At 41.6% G+C, this 27,487-nt stretch overlaps 1 protein-coding gene and 1 pseudogene across 10 annotated transcripts in view; one reads left to right on the top strand and one right to left on the bottom strand.

Moving 5' to 3' along the window:
* POU2F1 (POU class 2 homeobox 1) overlaps positions 1-27,487 on the top strand; it is a 187,189-nt gene that overhangs the window by 34,304 nt on the left and 125,398 nt on the right. Inside the window, exon 1 of one of the 10 annotated variants that reach the window (XM_032317599.1) lies at positions 25,604-25,707. The exons of the other annotated variants lie outside the window; for them this stretch is intronic. The gene's annotated coding sequence lies outside the window, so the exon portion shown is untranslated. Of the gene's footprint in view, positions 1-25,603; positions 25,708-27,487 lie in introns of those variants that run through there. 10 annotated transcript variants of the gene reach the window in all.
* Positions 13,428-13,804, bottom strand: LOC116576675 (annotated as a pseudogene).

Genomic DNA, 27,487 nt, shown 5'->3' with positions numbered 1-27,487 from the left:
CATAGTTTGGCTATTGTGGACATTGCTGCTATAAACATTCGGGTGCACGTGCGCCCTCGGAACACTACATTTGTATCTTTAGGGTAAATACCCAGTAGGGCGATTGCTGGGTCAAAGGGTAGCTTTATTTTCAACTTTTTGAGGAACCTCCGTGCTGTTTTCCAGAGTGGCTACACCAGCTTGCATTCCCACCCACAGTATAGGAGGGTTCCCCTTTTTTCCGCATCCTCGTCAGCATCTGTCATTTCCTGACTTGTTAATTTTAGCCACTCTGACTGGGGTGAGGTGGTATCTCATTGTGGTTTTGATTTGCATTTCCCTGATGCCAAGTGATGTGGAGCATTTTTCATGTGTCTGTTGGCCATCTGGATATCTTCTTTGTAGAAGTGTCTGTTCACGTCCTCTGCCCATTTCTTGATTGGATTATTTGTTCTTTGGGTGTTGAGTTTGCTAAGCTCTTTATAGGTTTTGGATACTAGCCCTTTATCTGACATGTCGTTTGCAAATATCTTCTCCCATTCTGTCAAGTTGTCTTTTGGTTTTGTTAACTGTTTCCTTTGCTGTGCAAAAGCTTTTGATCTTGATGAAATCCCAGTAGTTCATTTTTGCCCTTGCTTTCCTTGCCTTTGGCAGTGTTCCTAGCAAGAAGTTGCTGTGGCTGAGGTCGAAGAGGTTGCTGCCTGTGTTCTCCTCAAGGATTTTGATGGATTCCTTTCGCACATTGAGGTCCTTCATCCATTTTGAGTCTGTTTTCATGTGTGGTGTAAGGAAATGGTCCAGTTTCATTTTTCTGCATGTGGCTGTCCAATTTTCCCAACACCATTTGTTGAAGAGGCTGTCTTTTTTCCATTGGCCATTCTTTCCTTCTTTGTCAAAGATTAGTTGACCATAAAGTTGAGGGTCTATTTTTGGGCTCTCTATTCTGTTCCATGTGTCTGTTGATCTATGCGTCTGTTTTTGTGCCAGAACCATACTGTCTTGATGATGACAGCTTTGTAATAGAGCTTGAAGTCCGGAATTGTGATGCCACCAACTTTCGCTTTCTTTTTCAATATTCCTCTGGCTTCGAGGTCTTTTCTGGTTCCATATAAATTTTAGGATTTTTTGTTCCATTTCTTTGAAAAAATGGATGGGATTTTGATAGGGATTGCATTAAATGTGTAAATTGCTTTAGGTAGCATAGACATTTTCACAATATTTGTTCTTCCAATCCAGGAGCATGGAACACTTTTCCATTTCTTTGTGTCTTCCTCAATTTCTTACACGAGTACTTTATAGTTTTCTGAGTACAGATTCTTTGCCTCTTTGGTTAGGTTTATTCCTAGGTACCTTATGGTTTTGGATGCAATTGTAAATGGGATTGACTCCTTAATTTCTCTTTCTTAAGTTACAGCTTTTATTAGATTTGGTTTTTTACTTTTTTTGCAAACTCCGAACGCAAGAATGTTCATAACTGAGCCACAAGTGCCCAAATGAGTAGTATTTCTGGCCAATAGAAAAGGTGGACAGTCCTCTGAGTGTAGCTGCATTGGGTGGTTTCCTTGCTCACAGCAGCGTCTACAGGGTGACTAGGTTATAGCTTTCAGTCTGATGTGTTTTAGCACTAGAGAAAAAAGGCACATATCCCTCTAGGATGGCATTTCTAATGTTTCTTATGCCAAAGACTGCTGGCTGGCATTTTGCTAGGAGCCTTGGGTATTGACTGATTTATGTATGTATTTAATTCAAATTTACATAATCTAATTGGGCCTTCGGGTTTTTAAGAAATGGCCTTGTTTTATTGCAGTACAGTATTCATTACAATGCATATTTTTAAGTGGACTAGCCCAAAGAGCCCGTTATGATGAGTTTGCTAATGAAATATGTCTGAAACTCGGACAAACTTGATCATCACTTATGAGGCCAAGAGTTTCACTTCAGAAGGGAAGCCTGTAGTACTCACTTTTAATGGTTTGAATTATGCTTTTATTTCTCATCAACCCGAGACTTTGTAGCCTCTGAGAATTTACTCCTGGTACAGTAAGTTATCATTTTGTAGCCTCTCAGAATTTACTAACTCTCTTATACAATAAGGTGTCATTTTTTCCCCCCACTAACATGTTTCATCCTTTATTTTTCTAGTTCTTTTTTTTCCCAGAGTGAAACTTGGAACTATATTAAGGGTTTTTTTCTTTTTTAAAGTATTTTGTTTATTTTAGAGAGAGGGAGAACGCGTGCGTGCATGATTGAGAGCCAGCACAAGGGCGGGAGTGTGAGCAGAGGGAGGGGGCGAGCCGACTCTGCACTGAGAGGGAAGCCAGATGTAGGGCTCCATCCAGGGCCCTGAGATCATGACCTGAGCCAAAATCAACTTAAGTGACTGAGCCACCCAGGTGCCTTTATATTAAGGATTTTAAAATTTTATTTGAATTTTTTAAAAAGATTTATTTATTTATTTATTTGACAGAGAGAGACATAGAGAGGAAGCACAAGCAGGGAAGTGGGAGAGGGAAAAGCAGACCCCCCCTGAGCAGGGAGCCCCATGTGGGCTTGATCCCAGGACCCTGGGATCATGATCTGAGCCGAAGGCAGATGCTTAATGACTGAGCCACCCAGGCACCCCAAGGATTTTTTTATTTTAAAAAATAAAGTTCCTCTTAGATTTTTTTTTTCCTTTTTAACTTGATGCTAGGTTTGTTTGTCTCAGTGTGGAAAAGAATAGAAAATACTGGCTGAAGGAAATTTTAATGTCTTTTCTGTATCACTTCATTTTTTACCTATTTGCTCCCTTCTTTTATGATTCTAGAAAAAAAATATGGCAACTTTTTTTTTCAAGAGGAAAAATTTGGATAATCCATTTCAAACTAGGAAAATGCCTTAGTGTTCTTTTAAAAACATTGTATAAGATAAGAATATTGATCTTACTTAAAGGTTATAATGGAATACAGATAAAACATTTAGTAGTCTCACTTCTGGCTAGTGAAAATTTGAGGACCAGAACATTCTTTAGCTGCTGTGTTCCTGAATCTCAGCTCCCTGAGGACAGCTGCCGAACCTCTTGTTCTCCTTATTAATATACTGAAACTAGTGTTTGGCCCTGAAGGTAGGCAGGAAATATTTATTAAGTTGGATTTGACATAGGGAGTGGTTGTTTCTTTGAGTATTTAATTATAATTCATAATAGAGCTGTGTTCCGTATCTTGATTCCCGCTGCATAGAAAGCTAATGCAGGCAGTATTAGTTTTATTCATCGTTAAAAAACAACAAGTACTCCTGATCATAGAGGACCTTGAAGCTGAAGTTAGAAACATTGGTCCTTGGCTTCAGCAACTGAGCATACAGGACAACGTTCTGTTTTTGGTTATCAGAGGAAAACATGGTTCAGGTAGTTTTCTCATCTGTCTTTTTGCTCATCCCCTCACCCAGTGTATAAAAATTTTTACTTAGTTGGAATGCCTGAAGATGGTATGTTATGGTAATTTTCTTCCATTGGGTGATTTTTGGTAACTGTAATTCACAGCGATGTATAAGATTTACATTCTGTAACATTCCATAACGTTTATTGTTTCCCTACTGTCAGGAACAGTTTGAAGGATTGGATATATTTAATAGGAATTGTTTTCCTCAAGTAGATTATCACCTGTAAGTGGTTTTTGCCTGGAGAGATAGGTTAGGTAATGTTAACTGCCCTGAAGCTTTTTCGTAGTGCACAGGCCTGGGGCTGAACTCTGCTTTGGTGTGTCTGGTGTGGCGTAGGTTCAGGCATCTGTGCTTTAGAGCTTTTCGGATGATGCTAAGGCCTGTTTGCTTTTGAGAATTACTTTTACCTGCAAATAGGTGAGTGCAATAGATTGTTATGGGTGCTGTGAGCGAGAACTGTACTGGGTGTTGTGAGGGCACAAGGAAAGAAGTCCTAGCAGGTACCTCGGGACAGGTTTCATAAAAGTGGAGACACCTTAGTTGAGTCTTGTTCTCCCAAGTGGTTTAGAGTTAAGGGAATCCCTTGAAGTCGCAGAGTAGCCCAGGCAAATTTCGATCTACAGAGCAAGGTGAGCAAAAAGACTGGTAAGAAATAAGTGATTAAGTTTTGGAAATTGCAGTAATTGGCATGATTAAACTATAAGGTGAAGATGGTAAAAAATAAGATCGTTTTTATACTACCAGAAACAAGGAGACATTAAAAAGTATTTTAAAGGGCGCCTGGGTGGCTCAGTGGGTTAAGCCGCTGCCTTCGGCTCAGGTCATGATCTCAGGGTCCTGGGATCGGGTCCCGCATCGGGCTCTCTGCTCGGCGGGGAGTCTGCTTCTTCCTCTCTCTCTCTCTCTGCCTGCCTCTCTGCCTACTTGTGATCTCTCTCTGTCAAACAAATAAATAAATAAAATATTTAAAAAAAAAGTATTTTAAAAAAAGAAAAAACCCAAAATATAAAGAAGGAAGAATAAGATTGGACTTGAACTTTGGAGGGATACAGGTGACAGTATGGAACATGGATTTTGGGGTGGTGGAGACCGGAGGTGGGCGATGGGTCGGAGACAGTCTCAACACCTGGTCGGGAGTGGTGGGAGGGAGGCCTGCACGCAGGGAGGGGGGTGCGAGCAGCTGGGGGGGAAGAAGACTGAAGAAGAAGCTGAGGAGGTGGAGCCTTGGAGAATTTGTGACTGACTGGATTCCGGAGATTAGGAGAAGACGGTGATTTCTCCCATAGATGGAGAGTGTGAGTAGTGGGCAGGAATGGAAGGGAAGGTTTAAAGGCTCATGAAGTTTTGGAAGAAGATAGTGGGCTGGGGATGTAGCTGATGGAGGAGCGAAATGGCCGCGGGGCCTCAGTGGAGGGATTTACCTTGGGTAGGAGAAGGTGTAAAGAACATCTGTTTGGTGTGAAGCGTCGCACTCCTTCCCGCTCCCAGCTCCTGCCCGATGTGTGGCGCCGACTCCGCTCTGGCATTTACGTTGTGTTCCCTCAGGTGAGTGATCGAGTGACCGGGCAGCAGCTTCTCAAGTGAAGGCAGCTTCCGTTGTTGCTGGAGCAGAATGGGAGGAACTGTCCTTGCTGAGCCTAAACCTGGGCCCACGAAGGACACGGGCGGCTGCAGTCAGCTGGTACCGCATGGCGCCCAAGAGTGAGGTCGGAGTAAGAAGAGAGACAAGTTGAGCCGGAGGGAGGGAGAGAGGGAGACGGAGACGGAGGAATAGGGCCTTGAAGACGCTGCTTGAGGGTGGGTCGTCTGGTCTCCTTCTGGCTATTCCAGTCACTTGGGCCACCCCTGCCCCCTTTTTTAACTTATCTGTCCATGATGGATTTCCTGTGCATTGAAATTGATAGGATCCTGAAGTGATAGAGAAATGGTAGTGATTTGTTGTTGTTGAGACAGGAGAATAAATGTTGGAAATAACAGGAGTTCTAGCTGAAGACTTGGTGAGCATGTTCACACCAAATAACTTTGAGTTCCTAAGCAGGAAACAACTGAAATTAAGTGACTTGTTAGAGATCAGTCATCTGACAAGTAATAGCGAGACTAGAATTCAGATCTTGGACGTCCAGCTCAGCGGTTTTTATACCACATTATCTTACGTAGGCTAACAGGAGAGTTTAAAAAAAAAAAAGTGATTGTCTTTTGATGAGCTGCCTGTGGATAAAGGGAGAGATGTGTCTCCCCCCAACCCCCACCCCTTTTAGTGATAGTATTGGACAAGCTCTTTGGGATACAGCAGTACAATGACTTTCCTGCTCCGAAGCGCCTCAGTGCATATCTATTGATGTATTAGGGTCTGGGTACACTGGTTACAGCTACACAAATCTTTATTTTGAGGCAGTCATAATTTTGAGTCGCTTCAGGGAGAGAGATACTTATAAAGCAGTAAAATCCTGTTTGAATGTGGCAGTGCCTTTTCACTGTCTGGATGTGCTTGTGGAAAATGTCTCCCTAGGACCTTTAATTTTGTTCCTAAATTTATAACAGAGCCACTTCCTGATGCTATCTAGTGCTCAGGGTACTTCTGGTGATAAGATTGTTATTAAGTTGGGTAGGTGAGCTGGAGACTGTATCCTGCAGGGAGCCATTTATTGTTTTGTACAGGAATAGGTAGTGCTGGAGATCATGTCTCATTTTGGGCATCAAATGGTCTCTCACTTTAAAATCTGACACTGGCACTACTTTTTCTTTGATTTAAACAGAAAAACCAGCAAATGCTCATATGCGCATGAGAAAGATAACTTAAAAACAACCTCTTTTGAGGCATTGGCTCTATTTTATTTGTTCTATGGAAAATAAAAACGAGGAAGAGCACTACAGTAACATTATATACACCTGTGTCCAAATGATGAGAAGTAGATGGCAGTTTGGTCCAATGTCAGTTACTATAACTCTTTCCCCTAGAAAAATATCTTTCTTTTGAGCCCCAATATCGATTTTTAGTTGGAAATGTTAGAAATATATAGGGCTAAGAATATATATATAGTAGCTACAAATCTGAAGAAATTGGCTGAGAAATAAAACAAAAGCTTTATTAAGGACTGTCTGAGGCAGAAGAGTATTGGAGAAATTGGAAAATGCAGACTACAGATGATTGGCTTTCTAGGAAATACTAAGGGATCCGTTGAGACGAGACTCCGGTGACTGGTCCTAATGATACCCTCGTGCGTTGCTCACTGGGCCGAGCTGTGTTACCCTCTCTGCGCGCAGGAGTCTTGGGATGCAGATGGTGTTTTTAACCATCGTTTTACAGAAGAGAAGTCCTGAAATTTAGGTTAAGTACCTTGCCCAAGGTTTCAGAGCTGAGCTATCAATACCGGACCTGAGGTTTGAACACGGGCACGTTGATTCTCATGCTCCACTCTTAATCAGTAGCTCTGCTGCCTGCAGGTGTGTTGTTAACTCCAGAAGTGACCACAGAAGGAATGCACCTCATTTTGAAAAAGATTTTATTTTCTTTTTTGAGAGAGAGAGAGAAAGAGAGAGCGAGCAAGCACGAGAGCAGAGAGGGTTAGAGGGAGAAGCAGACTCCCCATTAAGCCAGGAGCCCAGTGCAGGGCTTGATCCTGGAATTTGGGGATCATGACCTGAGCCGAAAGCAGACGCTTGACCAACTGAGCTACTTAGGTGCCTCAAATGTACCTCATTTTTTGCTATTTCTCATGGCTTGGGTATGTCTCCATCTCTTGAGGGCTGTGACTTTAGGGACAAGAATCAGCAACTCCTCCCCATTATATTTCTTTCGTATTTATTCCTTTTCTGAATGTGATCCTTAGGCACTTTTTGGTGTCCTGGCTGTTACCTGTCTCTGTCCTTTATTTCCTTGATAGCACTTACCGTACGTTGCAAATCATTGTATAATTGTGTTTTCTTTGTTTGTTTTGTTTTTGTGTTTTCGTCACTAATAATAATATCCTGTATTTATTGAGCCTTTCCTAGTGGTCTGGTTTGTTCTATATATTTTACTTCTATTATTATTTCTTTTCTTTTTTTTTTTTTTTAAAGATTTTATTTATTTATTTGACAGACGGAGATCACAAGCAGGCAGAGGCAGGCAGAGAGAGAGGAGGAAGCAGGCTCCCTGCTGAGCAGAGAGCCCGATGCGGGGCTCGATCCCAGGACTCTGAGATCATGACCTGAGCCGAAGGCAGCGGCTTAACCCACTGAGCCACCCAGGCGCCCCTATTATTATTTCTAACAACTCTTTTAGATAGATAACAGATAAGGAAACTAAAGCATGGGGAGTTTAAGAACCTGCCTAAATTTCCACAGCATTCACCATGGCTGTTGCTCTTAATTAGAGGCTGGCAAACCTTTTCTGTAAAGGGCCAGATGGTAAATATTTTAAGCTTTGAGGCATTTCAAGAATATGATATAGATACTTTTTTTAAATGGAGATACTTCTATAATAAGAGAAAAAAACATTTTCCATGTATTTCTAGTTACTGAAATTCAAAATACAATAATTGAGTAAAAATTTTTGTGATATGTCTATTTTTTAAAAAAAGATTTTATTTATTTAACTATCAGCACAAGCAGGGGGGGCAGCAGGCAGAGGAAGAAGCAGGATCCCCACTGAGCAGGGAGCACGACATGGGACTCCATCCCAGGATCCTGGGATCATGACCTAAGCCGCCCAGGCATCTTTGATTCAGGTCTGTTAATGAGGATAATAGAATTGTTGGGGGGGAGGCGGGTAACATTTCACTTAATTGGGGTTCAAAATTAGTGTCCTCTGTTATCAAATCAATTGAAATGTTCTTCTGTAAAGACTCTTCTTAGCCTGCGGACGGACCACATGAAACAGGTAAGAGGGCAGATTTGGCTGCAGCCTGTAGGTCGCCCGCTCCTGTCCTTAGCTGCGGCCATGGCACTAACTGTTCAAGGCCGCAATTCTCTGTCAGGGGTGGAGATTATCATTACCTGGAAGCCTTAAATTAGAAGGCTCCAGTCATTATTCTGGGAGCTACAAACACAGTACAAATCTTTGCTTTTATGGAATTAACTGATGGTAAGTGCTTAGTAGAAAAATAAAGCCGAGAAGGGAATATGGAACAGGGTGTATGGGGAGGTTTGAGATTTTAGGGAGGGTCTCTCTGGGGAGCTTGAAGCCCCTGTGTGCCTCTCCCCAGTGGCATTTCCTTTCTCCAAACCTGCAGATAACCATCATTCTTCATGCGTATGTCGAACAACTCTACCCAATGCTTTTAAAACATATGTATGTATGATAACATAGATTTTTCTGCAGTTTTTTACATGTAGTATTATTTGTCCAGTTTATTCACATTAATATGTATTGCTTTAATCCATTTGTGTATCTGTTATCTGTCACTTTGTGACAAGCCCCCAGACGTAACTGACTTAAAATAGCAACCACTGGTTCATGGCTCATGAGACTGTGGTCAGCCACGTGACTCGCGCATCAGGGCTGGGCTTGCTCCCGGAGTCCGGCCAGGTGCTGGAGTTGGCTCCGGTTTGGGCGGGTCAGGATGAGGTGGTTTCTGCTTCACATGTTTTATCCTACGGAAGGCTGGCCCAGTGTTGCTCTCCAGGCAGTTGAGCGGGGTTATAGGAAAGCAAGAGGAAGTGTGCCTGGCCTGGAGGCTGAGGCTAGGAACTGGCACATTCTTTTATTAATGCACATTTCTGATGTTCTCAGGTCTTGGCGCTTACACGCAGTGCTGCTGTGCGTGTCCTTGGGTACATGTGCTGCAAGAGTTTTGTTAAGGGGTGTGTGTGTGTGTGTGTGTGTGTGTGTATGTGCGTGCACGTGCACGGGTGAGAAAGTATGCATGTGCACATGTGTACGTACACACGTAAACCGGAAGGGAGATTGTTGTGTGTTGTGGGGGATGCCTGCTGTTAGCTTGGTTAAGTATTACCGAGTGACTGGATCAGTTTGCAGCCCTAGCAGTGGCGTAGTTCCCGCTGCTCCCACATCTTTGCTGAGGAGTTTTCATTTTTGCCAGCCCCAGTGGCTGTGAAATTGTGTCTCATAGCGGGTTTAGTTTGTATTTCCTTTCTTATTAATGAGATAAGCACCTTTTCATATGCTTATTGGTCATTGTGTCTCTTCTGTGAATTGACAGTTAATATATCTTACCCATTTTTAATTGGACTGTTTTGTCTTCCATTGATTCATAGCAATTTTTTGGATTCCAATCCTTTGTTGGTATTATGTGTTATAACATCCTTTCCCAGTCTGTGGTTTGTCTTTGCATTTTTTTTTAAAGATTTTATTTAATTATTTGAGAGAGAGAGAGAGAGGGAGAAGGCCAAGCAGACTCTGTGCAGAGCCAGAAGTGGGGCTCAGTCCCAGGACCCCGAGATCATGACCTGCGTAGAAAACGAGTCAGAAGCTTAACTGACTTCCCCCGTCTTTGCATTTCTTAAATGGACCTTGAGTAACAAGTTTTTAATTTTAATACTGTTGGATCTACAGCCTTTTCTTTCATGGTTTATACTTTTTATGCCTTGTATTTACTTGAAGTTATAAAGTTTACTTTTTTACTTTTTGGTCATAAATCAACTTGGAATTTATTTTTGTGTATGGTGTGAGGTCAGGACATTTTCATGGACTTACAGTTCTTCCAGTGTGATTGGTTGAAAAATTTTTCCCTTTCCTCTGCTTTTATGCAATGTCAGCTCTGTCATACATTGAGTTTCTATGTGTACACAGGTTCTGCATTTCCTTTAATGTGAATTTCATATAATGTGAATTTCATATGTGTCAGGGAGGAAGACCTCCCTCTGGGTCCTTCCAACTGGACTTAGAATCAAATCGACATGAGACAAAGTAAAGGAGAAAATTAAATTTAATAGATGTCCGTACGTACAGGGAATCCACAAGACATGAAATTCTGAAGACCGGCAACAGGAAGCTTCTAGGAGCTAAGGGAAAAGGGAGGGGCCTGAGCACAGGAAAGGGAGAAGACTCAGCAGAAAGGTGAATGGATATGTTTAGCAAAACAAGATTGTTCTATCATGCAGATAATGCAGTTCCTCCTTAATACTTCAGTGCCCTTGCAGGCTCTACTTTCCAGTGTAAATCAAGGCTGTTGGGGGAGGCAGAGGGCCTTGCCTGCGTCTGCTGGGTCCTTACTACTTTTAACTCGAAATAATCTTTATGCCAAAGGGGCCCATTTTGGGGCAGCCTACCCTGGGCCCCGACACAGTAGAAATGCCTAGTTTTTACTTTTGAAGCTGGTACTTTCTGTTTACTACCGTCATCCCCCTGTATCTGTGGTTTGGCTTTGCGTGGTCGCAGCTCCGCGTGGTCGCAGCTCCGCGTGGTCGCAGCTCCGCGTAGTCAGCTGTGTTCCGGAGGCGCGTCGATGTGCACATCGACATGCACATCGACATTCCGACTGGGCAGAGGTCAGGAGTGGCCTGATGCTCTCCCGCAGCGCCTGTGCCACCCCCTACTCCGGAGGGTCCCATCCCGTGGGCATTTCTCCCCACATCATCAGTGCGATGTGTGAGTGCGGTACAGTGAGATACTCGAGAGAGTCCATTCCTACAACTTTGATTGTGACATGTTGTTACAGTTGTTTTGTTTCATTATTAGTTATTGTTAATCTGTTACTGTACATAATTTTTAAATGAAACTTTATCATAGTTAGGTATGTATGTATGTAAAGAGAAAACAGTGTATGTTGGGATTCTGTATTATTTGAGGTTTCAGCATCCGGTGGAGGTGGTGGAAAGTATCCTCCGTGGGTAAGCGGGGGTGGGGGGGGTGCTGTTACAGTGTGTTAGTGCCTAGGTCATCCTGAGTTAGTGTCCTTCATTCCTTTGAATAATAATAATCGGTCTTTTGGTTGCTCGCTCTGTGCTAGATTACTGTACATGTTACTGATGCTTCGATGCATTTGTTCATTTGTCTCATGACCATACTAGGAGTGAGCTGGTTTTTGTTCTCCTTTTAGAGATGAGTAAACTGAGGCACAGAGGAGGCCTGATTAGTTGGGATTATGAACCCAGGCCAGCTGGCCCACAGGTCTCAACTTCAAACCACCACGCCCTCTGCTTTTTCTCATTGAATGAGTTAAAAGTGACTCTTCTAATCTCGAACAAAATTTGTTCAATTACTGATGCTTAAGGTGGTAATTATTAGACTGAGTCAGGCTGGGGCCATAAAGATTTATTTAGTTTGTTTTTAAAATTTAATTTGGCTTCCTAAATGGTCATCTTTGAGATTTCCCTTTTTTCCTGAGGAAAATGTAGAAAATGATTTTTTTTGTATTTTGGAAAATGCTGTGTTTTCAGATTTCTGGATTTTACATCTGAGGGCTAGTAGAGGACTTCTGTGTAAAGTGAATGGGGCCAGTGAGCATGTACATTTATAGGTCATTGTTTTTTAAACCAAGATGTAGGGAGGATATGACTGTTGGAGCAACCTGAGGGAACACATTGTTTTGGATAATCTTGCCTCTTCTTGCCTGTCTAGCTGTGCCTTTCAGAAGCATTCTTCGTCCCGGCTAGCCAGCTGCGGTCGCTCCGTTCCACACTTCCATGGCACTTGTCATCTATGCCAGCTCTTTTGAAATTCATAGTTTAGAATTTAATTGTTTGATAACAATTTTATTACTTTTCTGAGTGCTGTGGAAATTGTCTTATGTTCCTAGCAATATAGTGATAAGCTTCTTAGGACAGGGGTGGTATTTTATAGTTCTTATTAATCGTCTATACTGCCTCTTAGCACAGTAGCTAAATACAGTGCAGGTGCTTAATAATTGTGTGTGTGTGTGTGTGTTTAGAGAGGGAGTGGGGGAGGGCCGGAGGAAGAGGGAGAGAGAGAGAATCCCAAGCTGAGCATGGAGCCCAGCACAGAGCTCGATTTCATGACCCTAAGATCATGACCTGAGCTGAAATCAAGAGTTGGATGCTCAACTGACTGAGCCGCCCAGGCGCCCCTGTTCTTTCTTTAAATGCGACTCCGTGAACAAGACTGGAGTGAGAAGGGGTGTATTTATTTTCAACTTAAAATTTTTGAGTCTTATTACACAAAGATTTTTAAACAGACACTTTGTTCAAAGAATTGCAAGAAACAAAACATGAATCATAAACAGTTCCTGCCCTCCAAAGGAATAGGCTATTAGAACAGTTTACAAACTGTAAATACAGTTGTTAATTTTGTGTACGTAAGTACCCATCTTCCTTTCACAAAAAGGACTAGAAATTTTTGATGATTTAATCAGGAAGATCAAACGTATAAGGAGAGAGAAAGTCATTCAACATAAGCATGGAGTAAGTTACAAAGCACTGGGGCTGTGAGTATCTATAGAAGGAGAAGTTGTTTTGTACCTGCGGGGGTTTGGAGTGAGACTGAGGGAGGTAGCGTGTGACCTGGGCCCTGAAATAGGAAGGTAGGATTTTGACAGGTGAACTTGGCACGGAGGGTGGGATTGTGTTTAGAAAGATGGAACAGTATGAACCAAGGTCTAGTAGAGACAGAAGAAGCTGGCTGTGTTGGAGCAAAAGTAGTTCAGTTTGGCTAGAATATAGGGAAGTAAAAGCAAGTAAGTTAGGGTCAGTTTGTATAGAGTCTTAAATATCAGGCCAAGGTGTTTGTTTGGACTTAATTCAGTAGACGGTGGGGAGCCACTGAAGTTTTCTGAGTAATATGATATGAGCCATGCTTTGGAAGATTAATCTGGTTACATCGTAGGTGATGAATGAACAGGAAAATCCAAGTGTTTTTCGTTGTTGGTTCCTTTTTGTTTTCTGTATAAAATATAATTAAAACAAACATAAGCTTAATTTGGTCATTAAATAATGCTAAATATCTTCATTAATTATTGTGTAAGAAAGTATATATTTGCGTTCTTACGTTCAACTACCTTTTAAAAGTAGTTGAGGCCCTATTTACCTGTTGGATTCTAATTTAAAAATTTTTTTATATGACTGGCATTTCTTTGGGGGCTTCCCCACTGTCAGAAGTCATTGTTGCATTTGTTTTGTTTTAACAAAAATACAAGAGAACAAATCTACACCTTTTTTTACTTTCTAGTAAGTTTAAATCCTTGAGGGTTGTAGCATCACATGGACTCTGTGGCCAATGGCTTTAGGAGGGAGATTGCTTTGGAATTCGGCAGGGACCGCGCCCCTGTTTCCATGAGCATGAGTTACTTTTCCCCAGATTATTCTGGTACCTGCCACCAACAGGTACCGTGTCATGCTTTGCTTTGTACATATAAGCTCATCTCTTGCCTAGGTAGAGTTCAGTTTCATCTCGAGCGTGAACACCGTAAATTTTAGGAAGAGCTGTGTGTTCTCTCTTGTTCTGGAGACCCCACTTACCACCAGCAGAAATGGCCTTGGACCATAGCCTTTCAGAAGTAATTGTCATTTTAGAAGCCCTGTTCCCAGTAGGCCTCCACAGGCTCCAAGATGGCAGAAAGAGCAGAAGTACTTGTTGCGTTTGGATTCTATTTTGCATTCGGATTCTTCTTCAGTTAGTTATACACTACAGAGAGCTTAATTTCCCAAATACACTGTTCTGCTTGTAGCATTGTAAAGCTCAAAAAGCCTTCAGTACCCCTTCCTTTGGCCACTGAATGAAGTCTGAAGTTAATAACCCAACAATCAAGGCCCTCCGTCATTTCTCTCCCACTCCCTGACTGCTTCAGGAAAACTGTTCCGAAAACTTCTGTGGTGTCCTGTTTGTCTCATTTACTCTGTTTTCTAGGACTTTCTTATAGTCATAAGATTAAAAAGGGGGAAAAGTATGTTGAGGCCCTGAGAACTTAAGAGACTAGATTATGTCTGGCAGAGCTGTGATGAAAGCATTATCGTTTGTTCAAAAATTATTTTTTGGGGTGCCTGGGTGGCTCAGTGGGTTAAGCCGCTGCCTTCGGCTCAGGTCATGATCTCAGAGTCCTGGGATCGAGTCCCGCATCGGGCTCTCTGCTCAGCGGAGAGCCTGCTTCCCTCTCTCTCTCTCTCTGCCTGCCTCTCCATCTACTTGTGATTTCTCTCTGTCAAATAAATAAATAAAATCTTTAAAAAAAAAAAAAATTATTTTTTGTACTTGCTAGGTATGAGACGTTGTGTCACACCTTGCGGTTGTGATGGTAAGTGACACAGACGTAGTCTCCGCTCCTGATATCCCGCAGTCTTGAGAGACACACATTAACCATGAATTATAATTAAACCAGTGTTGTAATTACTAACCAGGGTGAGCGGCCCTATCAAGGAAGAGTCCTTTGGGGTACTTGGGGAGAATATAATGGGGGAAGGGGGCAAAGCAAATTCACAGTGACACGTTGGGGAAGGTCTCTTTGTGGAAGTGAATTTTCCAAGCTGCGAATTGAAATGTGAGCGCTGCGGTGATCATGGGAGCCAGGCCACGAGTGAGAAGTGCTTTTCAGGCTGAGAGAACCGTATGCACGAAGCCCTACCCCATGGAAAAGAATTTGGGGTAGTAGAGAACCTGAAAGAAAGGTCAGTGTGGCCAGAAGGTGTTTTGGTTACTGAGAATTCAGATGACGCTAGAAAAGTTAGGCAGAGACCAGATCTTACAGAGCTGTGTAGGTCATATTAAGGATTTTTCATTTTATATAAAGTGCAGTGGGAAGAAAGTGGCAGCTGAAGGGCTTTTGAGTTGAGCACAACCATTTATGTTTTAAAAAACATTAATTTACGATTAATAATATATCTTAAAATCTGACCATTTCTTATCTTCACTACCCCACTCTGGTCTAATGTCATGTAAATTAACTGGTCTCTGCTTCCGCCCTTACAGCCCTACAGCCTATACTTGACATAGTCCCGTGGTGTTTTCCTTTAAAGTGTTAAGAGCACAGTTCTCTGCTCCAAATCTCCTCATGGTTTCCCATTTAATGCACAGTAGAAGGCAGAGGCATGCTGCCACCTCAGGGTCTTTGTACTTGCTCTTCTCTTTGTCTCAGATACTTTCCCCATATGCACATGCTTCACTTCCTGACCTTCTTCAGGTCTTCATACAACTGGTGAGTCTGTCCCTGGCCACGCTGCGTAACACCAGTCTCCACTCCTGCCCATCGTTCCCTGCCTGCTCTTTCTGCCTCCTACTGCCTTCCCACATATGTTACATTAGAATTTAAGTTTCCGTAGGTAAAGTATTCTGTAAGAAAATTTCGTGCACCAGTGTATTCTCAGTGCATAGAATGCCTGGCATATAGCAGACGTTCAGTAAATATTAGTTGAATGGGTGGGTGGGTGGGTGGATGAGAAGGGGTTGGAAGGGTCTAAAGTAAAAGCTGAGTAGAAACTGAGAAGGCTCTTTGGATGAGTCATGATGTTGGCGGAAATGAAGGTTGTGAAAGTTGCAGAGAAATGATGGATTTAGGATACATTTTGGATATATATTGGGTTCAACATCTATACTTGGATAGTTTACAGTTCCTAGTTCACTTAACAACTTCAGTGTTCTTTCCGTTAAACCACATGAAACGTATTGTTAGCTGGTGATATGTTAGTAACCAGATGAGTCTTTTTTCTTTTTTTTAAAGTCTGTGCCTACTGGTGCCATCTTATTCACTGGTGACTGTAGAATGTGGTGTGCAGGTTATTAAGAATTTGATAAATATTTCGAGTGCTTAACATATTTGTTACTTTTATAAAATTGAATGTGTGAGACAGTAAAATTAGCAGAAGTAAAATTAGCATGCAGTAGTTGTTTTAGTTAGCCTAGGGTAGTGGTTCTCCAGTGAGGGATGATTTTGCCTTCTGGGGAGCATTTGACAATGTGCAGAGACATTTTTTTGGGCCTCATAACTTGTGGGGTGGTGCTGATGGCAATAGTCGTTGGAGGCCGGGAATGTTGCTAAAACGCCCCACCATGCGCACATTAGCCCTCCTCCCCCCACAGAGTTATCTGGTCCAGAACAATGGGATTAAAACTTCACTTTCTGTCGGAGCCAAACCTACAGTTACTCTGTTACAGCCGCATCTAACATAGCTTCTTGTTCACGCAGGCTCTGATCAGAACAGTGGGTCTTAACTTTTAAACAAATACACATGACTGACACGTGCATGCTCGCGTCCTTAAGTCCGGTTGAAAGCTACGTCTGCAAAGTAGTTCCCTTGACAAGGTTATCTGTCTGTTTATGCGAGCCTTCGTTTTTAACAGATGCTTTCAAAACTCGTAGGAAAGTCTTTAAAAAATCTCCTTATTGGTACCACATTTTCTTCTGAGGGTGGATTTGGAAATATCCAGTACTTTCTGAAGGTACTTTAATGAGTAATGATGTTGTGTAGTAATTTTTTTGTAAGATGAAATTGAAATATGACCATAAAGAAATAATTGTTTCTAAAGGTAGTTTATTTTTACTTATTTATTTGAGAGAGAGGGCACGAGTGGGGTGAGGGGCAGAGGAAGAAGCAGACTCCGCCCCGAGCAGGGAGCCTGCCCAGCTGGCACTTCGGAATCATGACCCAAGCCGATCCGAAGGCGGAGGCTTAACTGACAGAGCCACCCAGGCACTGCAAAAATAAATCAATTTTAAAGCTGTGATCTTTTATTGTTTTGAAGCAACCTTTTGTATTAATACATAACATAGCTAAGGATCTTTGAGTCCTGTATTTATATTCATGGATACCTAAAATTGGCCAAAGGTTCCTAGGGCTTTATCTCCATCTGAAATTTTTCACTGATTTTTAAAATTCTTTTTAGTTTAGTTTTTTTTTTAAAGATTCTATTTATTTATTTGACAGAGACACAGTCTCTGAGAGGGAACACAAGCAGGGGCAGTGGGAGAGGGAGAAGTAGACTCCCCTCTGAGCAGGGAGCCTGATATGGGGCTCCATCCCAGCACCCTGGGATACATGACCTGAGCTGAAAGCAGATGCTTAACGACTGAGCCACCCAAGTGCCCCTAATTTTTTTTAGTTCTTGACTTTAAATTGGAAGTGTCAGGGCACCTGGGTGGCTCAGTTGGTTAAGCGTCTGCCTTCAGCTTGGGTTATGATCCAGGCACCCTGGAATGGAGACCTGGGTCTGGGTCTCTGCTCAGCGGGGAGCCTGCTTCTTTCTCGCCCTCTGCTGTTCCCCGCTCTTGTTCTCTCTCTCTCTCTTTCTCTCTCTCTCAAAAAAAGTGTCAAAGTGTCAAAGATTAATGTGACTTTTTTTTTTCTTTTTAAATATTAGGCTTTGAAATGTTGCGGAATGCTCATCTGTGTGTATCCTGCAGGGGGCGCTGGTGGTTTTGCAGAGTTTTTGGTGCTGTTTACCACTCAAGTAAAATTCCCCTAAACTGGAAAATTATTTAATTACTGGTTCTGCTTGTAGAATGCTGTCTTGTAATTGTTGAGAATCAACAGTTTTATTACTGTTATTTTAAGAGCTGTGGTGTAGCAGAAAAAAATTGTAACAGGTTCTAAGGACATAATTCATTTTGTTCCTTATTTATCTATGTTATTTCTTGTTACAGTCTCTGGGAAAATTAAATTTATTCCAACCCTGAGTGATATTCTCTAACTCCTTTAAAGTTCCCAAACTTCATCAAAACTGGCAAGAGAACTAATTTTTACAAATGAATTCCTTTTGAAGTCCCCCCTTTCGCTTCCCTTTGTGTGTTCGACTCCCCCGCTCTTCTCCCTCTCTTTCTCTCCGTCTGTCAAGTTCAAGAGCAGCTCAGATGCCATGAATTAGGTGAAACACAAAAGGGGGAAAGGAGACCCTTTTGAAGAACAAAGGCCTCCCATTAGGCTGCCATGTTCTTTTTTGACCAAACGTGCCCCCTGCATGGTTTCTATTGTTGCCCACATGCCCTGCACATAAGGTAAATACAGTAGATCCTCATTACCTCACGTCTTCCTCCTCTTCCTCCTATGCCACACACAGCCAGTGAAGCTTGCGGGCTTTGATGTCGTTAGGCATTCTTATACAGTTGCTTTATCTCCTTTAAAAAACTACAGGGGTAGAAATGGCCGTGGAGAGCAATGCACACCAAGTAAAACCCCACACTGAGAGAAAATTAGCTGATAGAGAAGCTGCAACCCAAGAATCCAGGGCAGGTGGAAGGAACCAAAGATTTTCCTGCTTTTATTCTTCTGCTCTGGGCCTTTGAATACCCTGTATTTTTAAAATAATAACTTTGATTTATGCTCCCTATAGGTTGGTGAGTTAGTTTTTGCTTTCTTTGTCTATGTAACAAAACACACAAATGGGAATAAATTTAATTGCTGAGAACAGTTCTTGTCCTCATGAGAAACTCCTGCCAGTCTGCGCCTGCTTATTGGGTGTTTGCTCTGGTGTCACGTAGATGGCTTCACTGTGGGTGTGTTGTCTTCGCAGTACTTTTCACTGGGATGGAGCAGAGAAATGATTTTTTAAAAAGCTTTAAATGGGAAATAACAAAAGGGATAACCTATGTAGAAGAAACTTAAAATTTCACGGAAAATTATTTCATGTTTTACGTACTTGAAATTTAGCCTGCTTATGGTCAAGTTGTTTAATGTTGCTGGCAAAGGTTATTTGCTTTTACAAGAAGTGTGAGGTTCTATATATTTACATACTGTTAATCATTGAGAAAAACATGATCAGGTTAGCAAGTCTTTAGGAATGGCCTTAATTCACTGTGAAGATGGCGTATCAGATGATTAGAATTTTAGAATATGGTTTGATTTATTTTTATTCTTCAAAGAAATTGGATAGTAAGTGCTGTGTGGTAGGGTTTGGGGGCTGTCCAAAAGATTTGGGAGAGAGAGAATGTCGATGGGGAAAGAAAGAATGATATTTCCTTTTTTTGTATTTTTGAATTAAAAATTGCCATCTAGGGAAGAGCAAGGTTAGAGCTTCTGACTGTGTTTTATTTGATGTTGAACTTATGGTGTGCTGCTTGTGACAACATACGGTAAGGGTGTTGCCTTTTTAGGATTATAGAAGTCATTCAGTGGAGTAAAAAAAAAATTAAATAATTCCTTTGTAGGAATTTGTGGGAACTGTAGTGCCATTTTATTTGAAATTTGAAAATTCTATGAGGAAATTTTTAGTATTTGTTTCTTTTTCCACAGGCATTCAAATAAAAATATATAGTACAATAGCCCTTCTCCCTTTTCTTGGTACTGAGGATTTTTTTTTTTTTTTTTAATACTAAAACCTCGCTAGAGCACTTGAAGTAAAACAAAACAAAACAAAAATTAAACGTGTTAACTACTTGAGGAAATGTTTTGACCTTCAGTGGACCCTGAATGTTGCTTTTCAGGAACTGTATCCCTTGGTTTTTTGTTTTGGGGGAGGGGGTACAGTAGTTTGCAAGAAATCCTTTGGTTTATGTAGTTGACAGCAGAATAAAAGGCAAAGAGCTTCTTGCTTTGTGCTGTGTAGGAAATTACCATTTCTGTTGTCTGTGCAGGACGCTCTAAAGATGGAGCCAGGGAGCCTCAGAGGCCAGAGGGAGAGAGACTTGCAGTTCTAATCTTTTCTTGCTGTTGCCTCTGGTCATAGGATGGATTGTTTTTCTGCTTTTGTTCCTTGGGGTGGCATCTGTCTTTAGGAGAAATCACTTCACAGTCAAACACAGATTGCTGAACTGTGGCATTTTTGCTGTTACTGTTATGCTGAATTCACTGGGAACCGTTTCAATATAGGTGCATTTAAACACTTGTTATTTATGAATGGGGAGAGGTGGAGAGCGAAATCTCATTCTTTACTGAATGCTTCATCTCCTGCCCATCACCTTTCACAAACACAATTCTGCCCTAGCACATGGCTTTTCACGAATGCCTGACTATTTATGCTAATCTGAGAGATCCCCTGCACCAGGGATTGCACATTTACACACTTTCCACATAGAAAGACACTTACGAAATTGATGATTTCTTGACACTTTCCAGTTTATGATTGTACCTTTCCAAATTAGTATTGATTTTATTTCAAATATTATACTTTGATGTGTACTTATAATGTTTCAGTTATTAAAGTAACATTTTAGGACTTTGTGGCTTTAAATTTAAAGAGATGCAAGTTTTTAACATATTATGAAACATTGCCTTCGTAATGATAACAATAATAATAGTAACTGGAAAAATAATAAAGTTAAATAATTAAAAAATAGAGAAGGCTACTTAACCAGGGAAGTGGAGACAGAGCATTTTAAAGCAGTAGATCATCTTTTTTCTTGAGATGCCATCTGAACAGTTACAGGCGAGATTTTAAACATTAAGTGTATTTGTGACTAAAACCTGCCTTCTCAAGAATGCAGCCTGATTGCCACAACCTCACAGGGCTCTCACTGTATAGAACCAGACTTAAATGATGGCTGAAAGAGACGGGGCATGATAAGATTGGCTAAATCTATATTTATTGAAAGATTGAGCATGAAAAGATTTGGAGCTCTACGGGAGTTCAAGGAAGTAGGATTTATAAAAAATTGCAACGAGTGACTCCCCCCACCCCCCCACCCCCCCGCCATGGGTAGATTTTGATTTAAAAACATCCAAGGGACTGGCAAGCTGTACCCTGGGGAGGGGGATGTGCGAGGAGGGAAGGAATCTGATGAAATCGGACTTTATTATTATTTTTTTAAAGATTTTATTTTTATTTATTTGACAGAGAGAGATCACAGTAGACAGAGAGACAGGCAGAGAGAGAGAGAGGGAAGCAGGCTCCCCGCTGAGCAGAGAGCCCGATGCGGGACTCGATCCCAGGACCCTGAGATCATGACATGAGCCGAAGGCAGCGGCTTAATCCACTGAGCCACCCAGGCGCCCCGAAATAGGACTTTAGAAAGTTACTGTGGAAGGCTTGAAACTGGGAATGGAGAAAAAAAAATTAAAGAAATATCAAGAGAAATATTTTTATAGACATTCATAAATTTTTTTTTCTGTAAATATTGTTAAAAATAACATAGGGATGGCATAAAATGGTCCTCAGGCTAAGAATGAGTTTTACATTTTTTGCATTTTTAAGTGGACAGATATAAAAAGCATAATACTTCATGACACTTGAAAATTATATGAAATGGACATTTGTGGATCCATAAAGTCTCACTGGGACACAAGCATACCCTCACGCTTAGTGTCCGCTGTGTAGTGTGTTTGGCTGCACCACGCGTGCGGCAGGGACACAGGTGAGCAATTGTGAAGAGACTGGCTCGGAAAGACGTAAATGTTTGCCTCCTGGCCTTTTCCAGAACGTGTTTGCTGTAATAAAGGATTGCCTGCAGAATGTCAGAGTGAACAGTGTAGACTCTTTGCTAGGGTTAGGTATGTTTGATTTGTGTTTGTTTTCTGTGTTCTCGTACATATTCATCAAGAATCAATGCTCTTTTTAGTGAGTTTTGTTAATTCTGCAGAATGCCAAGATAGTAAATAAAGCCCTTGCGGGGTGGGGGGGCTTGTAATGCTTTTATGGGGGGGGTATCCTTATTCAGGTTCATTCAATATGTTCCTACTCATTGAGATTTCAGAAGATCAAGCCATACTGAGAACTCAGTCTGAACTCAGTTTTGTTGTGCTCTCTCTTGAGAGAGCATGGGAGATGCCATTGTTTGAACACCAGGAGAGGTATTTACTGCTGTTACGGAATAAAATTCAGCCAAGGAAATTCAGAAGTCTAATTAGCTGTATTAAAGGATTCATGAATTAGATTGCATCCCATGTAGCAAGTAGAGGGGAACTCTCAGGAGTTGTACAAAAATGGAAGGTTTTTATTGGGAAGGAGGATGGAGCAAGAAAGTTATTCCCGAAAGAGAAGGATTGTTCCAGGCGAGCTCACTTTTCCTTCGGGGTAGAGGCAGGTTGTCTTATCCTCTGGACTACGTCATTTTCCTTTGGGGGGTAGAGAGGACCCTTGTGCCAGATTACCTCACCATCACCAGTCAGAAAACTGCTGACTGACCAGCTGTGAGTACGTTTCTGCGGGCGGTTGAAAACAATCAGATTAGGTTTTGAGCCTCAGCTTGGTGACTTGGCCTGAGTGCTGCTATTTTGGGCCTGTTCTTCACGCTGCTGTTTGTGCAAGTTTGAGGTCTTAGAATTAGTACCCAAAGTTTGCCCCATTTGAGCCAACTACATTGAAATGGGCAGTGAATCTTTCTTGAGAGTATTAGGCCTTCCAAAATTTGTAAATCGGCCTTTTAAAATGCATTTAAAGAATTGCACTGTAGACTTGCTCATTAGAACAGTTGATTTGTTGGGGTTCCTGGCTAGCTCAGTCTGCAAAGCTGGTGACTCCTTGATCTTAGGGCCCAGTGTCGGGGTAGAGTTTACTTAAAAAATTAAAATTTAAAAATAATAAAGTTAAAAATAAGATAAAACATTTTCCTTTCTCTTATCCTCTGGACCAGTAGCTTCTGTGCTTCCCTATTATACCTGCTAGGAGGTGGCCCTTGTGGGGAAGTAACCCGGAGCTCTCCTGGGCTTCTCTGGGAACAGATAGGACGACCCGCGCATGCTGGGATCTACTGCTGATTTGCCTGGCTGGAGGGAGCGGTGCAGACAAGAGTTTGAACTTGTCCATTTCCTCTGGTTCTTCTGCCTTCCTCCCTCCTAACAGCTTCACATGCTCAGGAGAATAGAATTAGGGATTTTGAAATGTCATAATGAAATAAATTATTGGGTTTAACCAAATTATAGAAGTCATAGTTAAAAAGAAGTTATTTAATTTCCTTGTATTTCTTCTCTTAAATAATTGAGCCTGAACCATGAGCACTTTGTTTATGACTAATTTCTGTGAAAAAACAAAGGTAGTAAGTGTAGATCAAACTCCTGATTTATGCTGAATGACCACTAGCTGCAAATTAAGTGACCCCCCCCCCCCACCCACCGAACTAGGTCTCTTTTCCTAATCATATCTAAAGAATGACAAGGTTGATATTTTCTTTTTTACTGCTTTTGGTTCACATTGTATTACTCTATGCAGGATTTTAAAAAGTACTTTAAGTTATTATGCATGTTTTTACTCACTTATTAGAGCTGTAATCTCTAGCAGGAAATATTTTGCAGTTAAATCCATTGCTTCTGTCTTCTAGTCACACCCTTCCTCCCCAGCACTTTTAGGTAAAGTTTAAGGAATTTTGTAATAATGTGCCTGGATATAGAATGAAGCTGTCAAAAATCCATATAGCTATAGAACTAATCACAGTACTCAGTTTGATTATTTTGATTTCTTTTTTAAGATTTTATTTGTTTGTTTGACAGAGTGTGCACAAGCAGGGGAAGCAGCAGAGAGAGTGGGAGAAGCAGACTCCCTGCTGAGCTGGGAGCCCCACATGGGGCTCGACATGGGGCTGGATCCTAGAGCCTTAGGATCATGACCTGAGCCACCTAGGCACCCCAGTTTGATTATTTTTGATAATTTCTTTCCCTAATTTTTTTTTCTTAGCCTTCTAGCTCCAAGTACTGCCTAAAATAATACCTTTTCTGGTAAATGTGTAGAGGAGATGTGGCAATATTTGAAGAGGCCGATGTAATTTTAAATAAGTTACCTATTCATGTTGTTTGATTGGCTTTGCTTTTCGAAGAGTTTGCTGTATGTATTTGGTGTGTGCTCTGCTTTAGAAAACTTCAATATTTACTCACTGCCCTGAGTTCTAACGTAGTTAATATGTTTGGTAATTAGGATTACCTCTCTATAGACTCAACTGTTCCATCAGAAAGATTGAGGAGTTAAAGTAGTTTGGTTCTTATTTGTTAATAAGTTCAGTTGTGTATATAAACCATGAATTTTGGTAAAGTTACTTTTTTTTTTTTAACAAATCAGTTTTTGTAAGAATTCTTGTCACTTTTCATTAATGTCAGCATCTCCGTCTAAGACTATTGGCACTCCTTCCACTTTCCTTTGCAGTCTTTTCTTGTTTTCAGCCTTTTTTCTTATCTTTTTGAGATACTTGTTTGGAACATGCTGTTTTAGCCCTCAGCTTTGCTGCTGCTGAATTCCAGGATTAAGTTAACTTTTATCAGATGAATGAGATCATTATAGATGGTGGAAGCACTGTGATGAGACCAGCAGTGTTCGCTCGTTCATTTGCTCATTCGTTCTTTCTTTTTCCTTTTTGGAAGTCCTTGTGCATTTTGCAGCAAGGAAGGAAGGAAGGTAGTGGTGAGGAGCTTTATCAATTTGCCCAAAAGGAATTAGTGTTTTTGGAAGGAGTATAGAGGAATGGTTTGATTTTTATTTTATTTTGTTATTCTTGCAGTGGTTGTCCTTTTTTCCCCCTGCAGATTATTAGAAGTTTCATTTTACTGTTTCATGACTTCCCTTGCTATGTCTGTGATAAAGAAAAAGGACTGATTAAACCACACAAGAAATCTGTTGTCATTATTTAATAGCTTTATTTCCTTTTTAATTAATTTTTCTCCTTACCATTTATATTTATGCGTATTTTTTGAAAGTCATGGTTTCTCCTACTGGAATGTATGTTGCATGCGGGCACAGGTATTGGCATGTTCTCTGTGCTGTCCCCAGCGCCTGAATAGTGAGCCGAGCTCAGGCGGTCCTCGGATACCTGTAGAATCAGTGCACCGACGTGCAGACCGCGGAGGCCAGGCCGGGGGTGGCAGGCGCTCTTGTCTGGGAGCAGCTTGCTGAGGAGAAGCCACGCTCCCACCAGTAACGTTTTCTTAACACCAAGTCAGAGTCTCTGGAGTCTCTGGAGTCATTCCCAGTAGCCCCCCTCACTCCCCAAATCCTTATTATAGCAAAGTTTGTGTATTTTCTATTCTTTAGGAATTCCCAGATCTGCCCAATTCTCTGTCCAGCTTCTCTGCGGCCCCAGTCTGAAGAGCAGCAGCGCACCCCTGTCTTGCAGAATAGCGCCGGTCCCCCCAGTGCCCCCAGTGCCCCCAGTCTTCCTTTAACTGATTCTCTACACTGAAGCCGGGATGATATTTGAAAATACAAATCCAGTCACGTCATTCTCCCGCTTAGAGTGATTTCCGCTGCTCTTAGGCTGAAGACGAACGCATCCCATGCCCGAACGCATCCCATGCCCGCTTCTCCAGCCCTCCTCCTCCTCCTCCTCCTCCCTCCTCCCTCCTCCCCTCCCTCCTGGCACTTGAGGCACCCAGGCCTTTGTTCACGTCCTCACAGGGGCCGAGCTCTGACCTTCCACATCCCCTTTTGCCCAGTCAATTCCATTTCATTCTCCAGATCTAACAGAAAGAGAGTTTCCATAGGAGAACTGCTTCTTGATGTAATGTTTTCCATTTATAGCATTTATCATAATTTATCATTGATGTCTGCGATGAGACCGAGAACTCCCAGAGGATGGAACCATGTCTTGTATCCATTGCTGAACTCCCGGTGTCTCTAACACCTGGCACCTGGTAGGTGATTAATAAATAAATAGTGGTTAAATGGCTTAAGTTTGTCTTTTCTGTAGATTTAAGGGATCCATTACTGGTCCATAGATTTTACTTTCAAGAAATCTTAGGGCACAGCATAATCTTTTTAGGCCTCAAAGTTAAGGATAATATTATGTTTATCTTTCAACACAAGTTAGAAACTAATGATCTAGTAAAATCAGCTGATTTCTGAGCCGGACTTGAATCTATTCAGGGTGTCTGGGAACTCCCATTTTTTCCTGCCCTGACATGCTTCCTAAGAGAAGATATGCTGATTTAGGGATTTAGCTTTAATTCAACAAACATTTGAAGACCTATGTTATACCAGATACTTTGCAGACTTTAATCGGCTATTTCCCCTTCATTTATCTTTCAGTGATAATAGAATTTAAAATAATTTTAACCTAAGATTTCGTTTTCAAGACCTCTGTTTCATATGATTATGTATTTGGGTGTTTGAGTGTGATTCTTTAAACAGTGCACTTTGTAAGTAAAATGTTCACTGGAAAGCTGTTTTTTCACTTGGCTGATAAGTTAAATAAATGCTCTTTAATTAGTACATAACTATGCATGTTAAAGGTATTCAAATGCTATTGGAATAAGGTTTGTGTCCCCAAGTTCTTCTCTTTCCCCTGATCATGATGGTTCTTAACCGTTACTGCGTAAGCCTGATAGTATCTAATGGTTTCACATTATATGTAGAATACTGCCCAGATATTTGGTTGGGGTTGGCAGTATGTAACAAATGTCATTAATGGACGAGAATTAGCAAACATAATTGGGGGGAAAAAGGTTTAATCTTGAGGAAGAAATTCAATCCCCTGTTTTACAGATAGAATACAACCACCGACTGCTCAAAGATATGGACCAAGAGCTGTTACAAGTTTTCAAATGTAGGCTTATGCGGAACCATTTCTGTTTCCCGTAGATGTCTTCCCAGCCGTGACAGAATGTGTATACCAGAGTTAAGGGCATAACCTGTGACCTACCCTTGCAGCTCAGATAACTATTGAAATACTTGGTAAATTACTTAGAAGAGCTTGAGGAATATGTAAAAGCTGAGAAGAGATGTGATTCAGAGTGGGGGCGGATACGCAGTTCTTGGTGGAAGGAGCTACAGCATAGACGGTCCAAAGGGAACAAACCAATATTTGTTGGAGTTGGGCAGTGATGAATGGGATCAAGTAGAAGGCTTAGGAAGCAGGTTTCTTGGGAGGTGAGGAAAAATTTTTCCCCTATCCTTCTAGGTTCTTTTGACTGAACATTAATTAAATTCATGTTAGATTAGCAGGAGAGAGGCTCCAGATAGGCAGTGGGGCTTTATATGCATCCTGACCCAAGGAGAAGGGGTGAGGGGGTCTGGGGCCTCAAAGCAGAGGAAGAAACATCTCCTCAGGAAGATGAGGAGAGCGAATGACAAACAAATGTTTGTCATCAGGTAGAATGGTACACCGAGGAGAAGCTGAACAAGCCAGCCCCGCAGACACCCGGCATGCCTCGCCCGTGTTCTTTGTGGTTGTCCCCAGTGATAGCTCTCTTCCTGGACCAGGCCCCTCAATCTTAGAGGCAGTTACAGGGGAGGTAAAAATAAACAAACCTGAACTTTCAGGGCCTTTCATCTTCAGCCTAAGATAATGCACATGTCAAAGTGACACATTTTGGGGAGGCTCTTTCTGAACCCCTTCACTGTGTAGAGTGAGAAAAAGGTGGTGATTAGTCGGAATTACGATTGGAAACATAAGCTAAGAATTCTGACTTAAGA

Source organism: Mustela erminea, chromosome 17, assembly GCF_009829155.1.
Source record: "Mustela erminea isolate mMusErm1 chromosome 17, mMusErm1.Pri, whole genome shotgun sequence".
Taxonomy (NCBI): Eukaryota; Metazoa; Chordata; class Mammalia; order Carnivora; family Mustelidae; genus Mustela; species Mustela erminea.
Note: the sequence above shows the minus strand (reverse complement) of the source record. Positions and strands in the feature narration are given on the sequence as shown.